General features: G+C 41.0%; 1 pseudogene; it reads right to left on the bottom strand.

Moving 5' to 3' along the window:
* Window positions 1–7,180: 7,180 nt before the first annotated feature.
* LOC112305381 (proteasome subunit beta type-2 pseudogene) lies at window positions 7,181–7,435 on the bottom strand (annotated as a pseudogene).
* Window positions 7,436–11,193: the final 3,758 nt, after the last annotated feature.

Raw genomic sequence — 11,193 nt, 5'->3', positions numbered from 1 at the left:
AAAGGATTTCAAATATGTATTTTAGAATAAATGAATGAGATTAAATCAATGGCACTTAATATTAATTAGTCATATGTATGGGAGTAGTTGATGTGAAAAAGTAAAATGTTGGAGACCCAGAGAACGCAGCAGGGAGCAGTCCTCACAGCGCCTCCTGGTCGGGGAGGATTGTACCGGTGCTCAGCACGAAGGCCACCAGCGTGGCTGGAAAGGTGCAGAGGGCGCTCCCAGGATGGAGAGAGCGATGGACCAACTCAGCCTCCTAACTGGCTGCGCAGCGCTAGCACCACGGAGCTACGGGGGCAATAATGAAACTCCTGTTTATATGTTAATATCAGTGATTATGGCTGATGAACACAGGTCTGTTTCTGAACTACTATCAAATCCAAGTTTGACGTTAATTATACATTTGGACATAAAAGAAGCTTGCTTCACTTTGCAGCAAATTGTGAATCTGTGGAATGCTTGATTCTGCTATTAAAGAAAGGAGCAAATCCTTACTGTCAAGATATGTCAGGCTGCACTCTACTTCATTTGGCAACTAGATACGTTCATAAGAAATGCATGAGTAAATTATTAGAATATGGTGCTGATGTCAACATTTGTACTAATGAAGGCTTTAGAGCACCTCACTGGCTGGCTGTGAATAGGTGGACAGAGCTACTTCATAACCTTGTACAACGTGTCAGTGACGTCGATGTTGAGGATGCAATGGGGCAGACAGCGCTGCATGTGGCCTGCCGGAATGATCACAAGATGACAGTGCAGTGCTTTCTAGACAGTAGTGCTCATATTAACAGGCCAAATGTATCAGGAGCCACTCCATTGTACTTTGCTTGCAGTCACGGTCAGAGTGACACAGAACAGATTTTTCTCTTACAAGGAGCCAAATATCTGCCAGATAAAAATGGAATAACCCCTCTGGATATATGTACAGGGTGGATGTGGAGAGACCAGTGAAGTATTAATTCAGTATCACCCTAGGCTTGGCACAGAATGAAGATATCTGAGAAAACATGTTACGGCAAGTTCTAGACCATTTATCTCAGCAAAGTGAAAGCCAACACTTAAAGATTTTAACAAGCCTTGCTGAATGAAGTTGCCACAACAAATGGTCATAAACTGCTTTGTAATCATAAAGCATTTGTATTTTATGGATACCAAGGTCTATCTGAAAAAAGTCCAGCCATTGTTAATTTAACGAGAACACTTTATGCAACATCTATGTTACCTGGCAGCCAAGGAGAGTGGACTGGAATGCACATATGTGAACAATGACAGCTTCACTGTACTAGTCAGTGGGGGCAGTAGACATCATTGAGTGAGCATGTATACTGTGTGGCCATCACCTTCAAAATGACTGAGCAAGTAGAGCAATGAATCTACATCAAATTTTTTGTTAAGCTTAAACATTCCTCCACATGAACTATTCAGACAATTCAGAAGTCCTCAGCTATGGGCACGTGGTGATTGGCAGCTTCATCACAGCAACGTGCCCACTCATGCATCACATCTCCTGCAGAGTTTTTGGCCAAAACATCAAATCACCCAGGTGACTCAGTGCCCCTACAGTCCAGATTTGGTTCACCGTGACTTCTGACTTTCCCCAAAACTAAAACCACATTTGAAAGGGTGATTTTAGACAATTGATGAGTTTCAGGGAATTACGACACTGAAGCTGATGGCGATTAGGACAACTGTGTGAGGACCCAAAGTGCCTAATTTGAAGGGGACTGAGGTGTCATTGCCCTATGTACAATGTTTCTTGTATCTTGTATCTTCTTCAACAAAAGTCTATATTTTACATTAAAAAAAAAAGTTTTCTGGCCAAATGGAGGCATAGGTAGAATACTGTGCTTCCTCAGACAACCAAAAGAAGGACAACAACAAATTAAAAAACAAAAACAACCAGGACAGACAGAAAAATTGAACTACATGGAAGTCTGACAACCAAGGATTTAAAGAAGAAACACTCATTCACACCAGTAGGAGGGGCAGAGGTGGGCAGCGGGTGGAGAGGACTTGTGGCAAGGTGGCAACTGGAGGACTGGGGTGGGTGAGGCAGCAGCTGGTACACCAAGTGTCCCACACTTGAGTGTGGATAAACCAGGAGAAACAACTGTGGAGTGCGACAGACCACACAATCCAGGGTTCCAGTGTGGGTAAATAGAGCCTCAAAGCCTCTGATGGAAAAAATCTGTGGGGGTTGAGGTGATGGGAGAAATTCACAGCCTCAAAGGAGAGTTCATTGAAGAGACCCATGGGGTCCTAGAATGTAAACAAACCCACCCACCTGGGAATCAGAACCAGAAGTGCCCAATTTGTTTGTGGGTAGTGGCAGAGGGGACTGGAAACCAGCAGAGAGCTGAGCGGGCCTCATAGTTCACTCTTGGACCCCTCCAGCACATACAGTGCAGCGATATGGGTTACCCGGCTCTGGTGAATACCTAAGGCCCTGCCCCTTACTATGTAACAGGCGCTCTGAGACAAAAAACATGGCCCAAATGAAAGAACATATCAAAGCTCCAGGAAAAAATACAACTAAGCAATGAAGAGATAGCCAATTTATCACATGCACAGTTCAAAACACTGGTAATCAGGATGCTTACAGAATTGGTTGAGTATGGTTGCAAAATAGAGGAAGAAGTGAAGGCTATGAAAAGTGGAATAAAAGGAACCAACAGTGAAGGGAAGGAAACTGGGACTCAGATCAATGCTTTGGACCAGAAGAAAGAAATAAACATTCAACCAGAACAGAATGAAGAAACAAGAATTCCAAAAAATAAGGAAAGGCTTAGGAACCTCCAGGACAACTGTAAACATTTCAACAACCAAATCATAGGGGTTTCAGAAGCAGAAGAGGAAGAGCAAGAAGTGGAAAACTTATTTGAAAAAATAGTGAAAGAGAACTTCCCTCATCTGGCAAAGGAAATAGACTTCTAGGAAGTCCAGAAAACTCAGAGAGTCCCAAAGAAGTTGGACCCAAGGAAGCACATACCAAGGCACATCATAATTACATTGCCCGAGATTAAAGATAAGGAGAGAATTTTAAAAACAGCAAGAGAAAAGGAGATAGTTACCTACAAAGGAATTCCCATAAGACTATCAACTGATTTCTCAAAAGAAACCTTACATACAAGAAGGGGCTGGAAAGAAGTATTCAGTCATGCAAAGCAAGGACCTACATGCAAGATTACTCTATCCAGCAAAGCTAACATTTAGAATGGAAGGGCAGATAAAGTACTTCCCAGATAAGGCCAAGTTAAAGGAGGTCATCATCACCAAGTCCTTATTATATGAAATGTTACAGGAACTTATCTAAGAAAAAGAAGAAGATCAAAACTGTGAACAGTAAAATGACAACAAACTTGCAACTATCAACAACAAACCTAAAAAAACCAAAAACAAAAACAAACTAGCAAACAACTAGAACAGGAACAGAATCGCAGAAATGGATATCACTGGAGGGTTATCAGCGGGGAAGGAGAGGGACAGAATGGGGGAAAAGGTACAGGGAATAAGTACATGAATGGTAGGTAGAAAATAGAGAGAGGGAGGTTAAGAATAGTATAGGAAATGTAGAAGCCAAAGAACTTACATGTATGACCCATGGACATGAATTAATGGGGGGGGTGTGCCAGTGGAAGGGGGGTGTGCAGGGCAGAGGGGAATAAAGTGGGGGAATGGGACAACTGTAATAGCATAATCAATAAAATATATTTAAAAAAGAAAAAGTAAAATATCATTCTTAAGTTTTGATTTTGGGCAATTTTATTGATGCTAATGCAATTAACTAAAAGAGATTACAAAAATAATTTAGTAGGAGGAGATTGGTCTTATTTTTGGACATATACATAGGGTTTACTAAATAAGCACAGATCTCTATTCTTCAGTTGAGGTCCAGACTAAAGTAAATTTGTTTTGTAATCACCAGCTTATAAATGGTATTTGTAGTCTTCAATGTAGATCTATACTGTGGAGGAGGGGGACCAAATGGAGTGAGAAGAAAGGAGGGTCAAAGATAAAACCCTGATTAGCATACCCTAAGATTAAAAATGTGTCATCATAGAAGTTACTGGAACAGGAAGTTTCAAAAGGAGGGTATGTTAGAAGCTACAAATTTTCATTAATATGAGGAATGAATTTGGAATTGTGGAGTTAGTCTTTCCATAGAGGCCCTGTGGAGATGGCAGGAGACTCAAGAATGAATGAAGCGATTGATAATAAAGAGAAGGGCACAGTAGACACTTGATGGCAAGATGGAATCCAGGTAACTTGGTGACAAAGTGAGGTCCTACTTAAGAATGGGATATTTGAAACCTGGGGGGACAGAAATAGGGAAGGTAAAAGGAATTCAGAGGCAAGCTGAAGGAGGTCATGCTTAATGACCTAAATTTTCTCAGGGACATAGACTACTTGTTCATCAGCTGAGAGAATAAGGGCAGGACCTTTTGCAGGGTTGGGGAGCTGAAGATAAAGATAAGACTGAGAGCCATCACTGTGGGGAATAGGCAAGGGAACCAATTAGAGCAGGAGAAAGGATTTTTGAGTGAGACTGAAAGCCAACAGCTACTTCATACTTGTGTAGTGGAATTTACCCATTAGCACTCTGCATCCTCAGGGAAGCAAAGGGAAAAGTAGGCAGTTGTGTCATTTTAGGCCTGGACATCATCAGAGTCTATGCAGAGAAATATTAAGAATCAGGACAGGGGAAGGAATTGGTAAACATGTAGTTGAAATGATTGATGACAGCAACCAAGTTGACAGGAAAGAAAGTGAAGATGGGCTGAGGCTGATGCACTTGGAAGATGAAATAGAACTATGAGGCTTAAATTAGGGTAGTTTTATTGAGACAGGTTAAGAGGGAAACTTTAGTCAGACATTGAAAGGTTAAATTAGAGATTGTAGAAAAGAAACAGTAATGTGAATCCAATAAAAATGCATAGCTTGATGTTAGACACACCTGTGTATGAGTCTTGTTTCTTTTAATTAATAGTTGTGCAAACTTGGAACTCAATTGTTCAATCTTTAAAGTAGAGATAATAATAATTCCAATGTCAAAAACTTATAGTGAAAATTAAATGTGATAGTGCTCATTAAGCACTTAGCACAGTTTAAAAGATGGTGCACTCTCTAGAAGCAGGTGGATATTTGTACTCTTACTTTCATGATGATCATGATATGATCTCAGAGTGTGGCTGTAACTGAGTGGCTGAGGATGTCCAGAAGTGCAGGATTTTGGAGTGGAGAAGACTGGAAAGCAAGACATAGGAAGAGTAATTCACATGGCTGTTTAGATGGATAACAATATCCTTACTTTGTCTCATAACTGATATGGGTGCCATGGCTATAGGTGGGAGATGGTACCCTTGGCTTCCCCTTCCCGCAAAAAGCCCTTAACCAAGGCAGCCCAAGGCCCATCCCAAATGGGACCATTTTGCAACTGTGAGTACATGCACAGCCAAGTTCAATTTTGTTTGCTTGAAGTCATTTCCTGTATATCACAGTGCTTCATTTGCAGAAAAGCACGCCCAGGTTTCAGTAATGAGACCTTTTTAATTGTTTTATTTCTGCCCATAAATTGGTTCTGAGTCAGCCAAATATGCTATTAATTAGGAGACAAACAGCAGAGGCCAGTCCATAGCATTTCCTTTTGCTTATTTAAATAGTCAGCTTATTTGGAGTCAAGCCATATTGATTCTGAGAAAGCTTTATTCAATTAGTGCCCATGTGTGCATTCAGCACTATGTTGTCAATGAGGACTCAGGTGGTCTTGGGAGTGACTCTGGGTACTTCCCAGGAGTATTTAATCACCACGTGTCCTGCATAGAAGATGGAGAGACAGGCCCCTGCAAGATGGCACTTGTGCTGCCTCTGCGGGCACCGACCACAATCAGCACCTGCAGGGCCCCTATAGTCCAGGTGGAAACCCATTAAAGATGACATCAGGGTCCCCAGTGCCACCTACAAGACCCAGGGAAGGTAAATAAGGGGGCTAGCTTAAGAAAAGAAAGGAAGTTAGCAGTTAGTAAGTGCCTATTGTGTACCAGATACTGTTCTAAGGGCATTAGTGATAGAAACATCATTTACTGTCTCTTATAGCAAAGAAACTAGGCTCAAAGAAGTAAGTGCTTTGTCTAGGATCACACAATATGGTAAAACTGAGATATGAACCCAAGTGTTATGGAGTCTACGGCTCACATTCTTATGGGACTACTAGTGGGTTTTTGTTTTTTCTTACATGTATATGTATGTGTGTGTGGGGGGGGGCGTTCAGGACTTACTGGGAAATTTGAACAAATTACAAAATGAATTATGTATTTGTAGCTTAAAATACTGTCTATTGGGGGAACATCCAGGTCCAAGGTAAGATTCTTATATGCCAAAGCAGGGCATTAGGTGTCTAGGACCCCAAGGCTTATTGGGAAGGTAATGATGAGAATAATTGGGACTGATAGTTGCCTATAAAAGGTGATGAGAGACTTTTCTGGGAAATTTTCAGGAAGATCAGAGATCCAATTCTGTCAGTTGGATCTAACAGAACATTACCATACTGCAGAAGTGATGACCACATTTCTCTTTGGCTGAAATGAAGTGAAAAGAAAGATGAAGACCAGAAGACACAGGGGTGGTAATAGGATTTAGCATATGAGGGTTACAGAAATTCTGGCAGAAGAATGATTTCATTGGGATAATGCATAAAGTCAATGAGATATCATCTCAGCAAGAAAAATTAAAAAAATAAAACAGAAATTATGTGCAGGAGTCCGAACCTAAGGTGCTCAACTGTCCAGTTTGCCTAGAACTGTCTTGGTTTTCAACTGAAAGGCCATCTTCTGGAAAATCTCACAGTCTGGAATTAGTCATCAATGTAGATGACTAATCTACATGACAGGCTCAGGAAAAGGGTAAGGAGAGGTGGTAGGGCATCTAAGTGCTTGTAACTGTAATCAATTATCTTTCTCAGCCTCTGTGTTTTTAATTATAAAGTAGAGAGAAGGATTCCTCTGTTGTGTGGTTACTGTGACACCAAGAATAAAATGAGAATTTTTTCCAATTTATCCATATTCAGCTTTATTCTGAATTAACTACCTGTGAAGAGGACACGTCAAAAGAATAGAAAAAACAAAAGCCCATTAAAAAAAGTTCCCTGGCAAGTGGGAGAGAGGCATGACATTAGTTAGGAGCCCTGTTTAGGGAGGGAAATGTTGTCCAGGTCATGGATGCCATTTTTGTCGATGATTCAAACACAGAAGGTTGGCAGATTCAGGATGAAGCATTTCTGGAGTTCCTCTAGACATTTCCTAAGAAACTCCACTTCCATCTTGCATTAGATAGTTGGTATCTAGTATCTGTCCAGGATACTGAGAGTCAGGAAGGCACCATAGCCATGGGCTATGAAAGGGGCCTTGACCAAGGCTGCCAGATAGTCCATGTAGTAGAAGCTGGACCCTCATGCTCATCATAGCTATCCAGGAGAAGGTTGACATAATATGGGGTTCGCCTCCAAAGACAGTCAGCCAGCTTTTGGCGTGTGGAATTAGCTGCTGCTGTGGGAGACAATTCATAACCATTTTGCATCTTATAAGGTTACACAGTTCTTTCTGAATATATGCTGCAAACTGTACAGTGTCTCCAGACTCTTGAATACATGGGAGTAAGATTTTTTTCACTCATCTTAAACATCTTGTCATGATTGTCCTTCATCTGGACAACACTGATAGCAGCCACCTGGTTGGAGGCAACAGGAATGAAGTCAGGGCCCTGGATGCTGATGATACCTCATGCTGAGGTACTCCATGCTGGTGTGAGGGTTAGGAACTAAAAGTGGTGAGGAACTAAAATCATTGAGCATTCTCTATGAACCATGCTTACACTACAGTCTCTTTAATACTGACTTGTAATATTATTATTTTCCTTGTTTCATAGATAATAAAAAATGAGTGCATGAGGCACTAAGTCACTTGTCCCAAGCTATATGATGAAGGTGGTGGAGTTACATTTGAGAATAAGATAGTAGGGATAAGGAATTACATATAGCTAAAAAAATTCCTAGCAAGTGGGGTTGTAAAAAATCCAGGGTTGGTAGTCCCGCTACCCAAGTAGGTCCTTTAGATGTGGTGTTCTATGGGTCTATGGACCCTCAAGTCCATGACCCACTGTGGATTCTTGTCTTTGTGCAGGAAAGAATTCAAATACAAGCCAGCATAGAATTTGAAGTGTAAGAACATTTATTAGTGAAGCAGTGACACAGAGAGTGGTTACTCCACAGACAGAGAAGTCCCTCTGTAGTGGGATTTACTTTTTTATTGAGGTTCACTTAATCCAGGAGTAGGGCATTCACGAGGGGGGAGGAATATTTAGGATTTTTTCCGGAAAGAGGTGGAGACTTCTCAGAGAGCCTTGTCAGCCATTTTGTGTCCTCACGTGGGCTTTCCTTCCCGACCATGGAAGGCCTCACAGTGGTGTCACAAGGCACCGTTGAGCTTGCCAATGCATTACAATAGGTGTACGGAGAGGCTAGTGGTTACTGCAAGGTGAAATTAGTTGACATGTTGGTTCTAGCAGAAGCTGGTCTTCTGCTGGTTCTAAGCAATAAATTCATCGGGGTGTTGGTCTTACTATCTCCATGACAGTCCCTGTAGCCCTGCCAGCATGCAGCTGTTTTGTCACAAACCTCATCTCACCTGCCACTGAGAAGAATGGCCAGGGATGAGGTTAATCGGGTTTGAAGTGTCTGAGCTACAGGGTGCCTGATAGTCCCTAAATGAGCTGACCCTTTTGACCTGAAATTTTGTATTTTTTAAGAAAAAATAACTATTCCTTTGAGTTTCTGTTAAGTAGAGAATTAGTCATTCCAAGCAAATAAGTCAGAGAAAAATGGAATAGGATCTGCTGCAGTAATGCCTAAGCATGCTTGTCAGGGATTATTTCTTCCTGGCTTGAAAGAGGAAAATCAGCTCAGAAAAGAGAAGATGCCTTTGGGTATGAAATCTGTTTTCACAGAAGCTGGTTGGCAAGCATTTAATCAGGTGGTGATACATATACCTTAATCCACTGAAACCCAGCAGTTCACAATCTCTATTGGGAAATTAATCATTTCTAACTGAATTAACTTTTCCAAAACCAACTCTGTGGAAGTGTAGAGCTCCTTGGGAGATCTCTGGTTCATGTCACTAACTTCATGGAAGCCTGGATCTGCCATCCTGTTTTGATGTAGGAAACTCCAGCCAGTCTGGTTTTCACACTCAGCACCCCAACATTATACATCTTAAAAGCAACAAATAACATAGAGATTCTGACCTTTGATATAATAATTTTATATTTTTATTTATTTACTTTTATCTATCTATCTATCTATCTATCTATTTACTAGGAGGTCTCCCACCATTCACTTTGTTGTATTCGCTTCATCTATCATGATGTTGTAGAATGACACTGTTAGAAGCTTGTGCCCCATACCTTCTGAGAGGCAGCCACAAGGACTAACTAGGGTGTCACAAAAGAGAGGTCCATGGGCAGGTGTCCATGAGGTGGTGCCAAAATAAAGTAGTCATAGTCATCTTCCAAGTGTGCATTTGGCGGAGATAGACAGGAGGATGGGAATTTTTCAAAAATCATTTTCAAGATTATGTGAAAATATTGGGACTCTTCTTCAATCTATCTGCAAATTTTCTTGGGGACACTCTCCTCTTCTCTTTACATTCTTGATTGGCATTGGTAACCAGTTCCTGCGGTCACCAGGTTCTGATTCCACATTCACCAGAGAGCTCCTAGTGGGAGCTTTCTTTTCAGTTTGTTGGAGGGCTTCTAAAGTTCTGGAGAAATGAGACATCTTAATTCTTAGGTGACATAAGAAGTTTTTCATGTCTCTGTTAATTAAGTTGCCTTTATTTTAATAATGTATACTTTTTTGTTGATTTTTTAAACTGAATTTATTCACATGAAATTGGTTTATAAAATTATGTAAGTTTTAGGTATGCAATGCTATAATACATAATCTATGTATTGTATTGTGTGTTCACCATCCTAAGTCAAGCTTTTTTCATCACCATTTATCCCTCTTCTACATCCCCCACCTCCCTTTACCTCTTGCAATCACTGTATTGCTCTCTGAGCCTATGAGCTGTTTTTCTTTGCTTAATCCCTCCAACATTTTGCCCAGCCATCAACCTCCTTCCCCTCTGACAGCTGACAATCTGCTGTATGTATCTATGAGTCTACTTCTATTTTGTTTGTTTGTTTTGTTCATCAGATTTCACATATAGGTGAAACTAGAACAAATACTCCAAAAATTTAGAGGAAACCACAAAAGACCCGAAGTACCCACACTGATTATTTTATTTAGATTAAAAATTTTTTTTATTGTTATTCAGTTACAAATGTATGCCTTTTCTCCCCATCCTTCCACCCCACACCAGCTGAACCCACCTCCCTCCCCCATCTCCACCTTCCCCCTTGATTTTGTCCATGTGTCCTTTATAGTAGTTCCTGTAATCCCCTCTCCTCACTGTCCCCTCCCCACTCCCTGTGACTATTGTTAAATTGTTTTTTAACTTCAATGTCTCTGGTTATATTTTGTTTGCTTTTTTCTTCTATTGCTTATGTTCCAGTTAAAGGTGAGATCATATGGTATTTGTCCCTCATCACCTGGCTTATTTCACTTAGCATAATGCTCTCCAGTTCCATCCATGCTGTTGCAAAGGGTATAAGCTCCTTCTTTCTGCTGCATAGAATTCCATTGTGTAAATATACCATAGATTTGGGATCCACTCATTTGCTGATGGGCACTTAGGTTGCTCCCAGTACTTGGCTATTGTAAATTGTGCTGCTATGAACATTGGGGTGCACAGGTTCTTTTGGATTGGTGTTTCAGGGTTCTTAGTGTATAATCCCAGCAGCGGAATTTCTGGGTCTAAAGGCAGTTCCATTTTTAATTTTCTGAGGAAATACCATACTGTTTTCCACAGTGGCCTCACCAGTCTGCATTCCCACCAACAGTGCACTAGGGTTTCCTTTTCTCCGCATCATCTCCAACATTTGTTTGTTGATTTGTTTATGTTGGCCACTCTGACTGGTGTGAGATGGTACTTCATTGTGGTTTTAATTTGCATCTCTCTAATGGCTAGTGATGCTGAGCATCTTTACATATGTCTCTGGGCCCTCTGTATGTCTTCCTTGGAGAAGTGTCTG

The sequence above is a fragment of the Desmodus rotundus genome, chromosome 4, assembly GCF_022682495.2.
Source record: "Desmodus rotundus isolate HL8 chromosome 4, HLdesRot8A.1, whole genome shotgun sequence".
Classification (NCBI taxonomy): Eukaryota; Metazoa; Chordata; class Mammalia; order Chiroptera; family Phyllostomidae; genus Desmodus; species Desmodus rotundus.
This window is presented reverse-complemented; position numbering and strand designations above follow the sequence as displayed.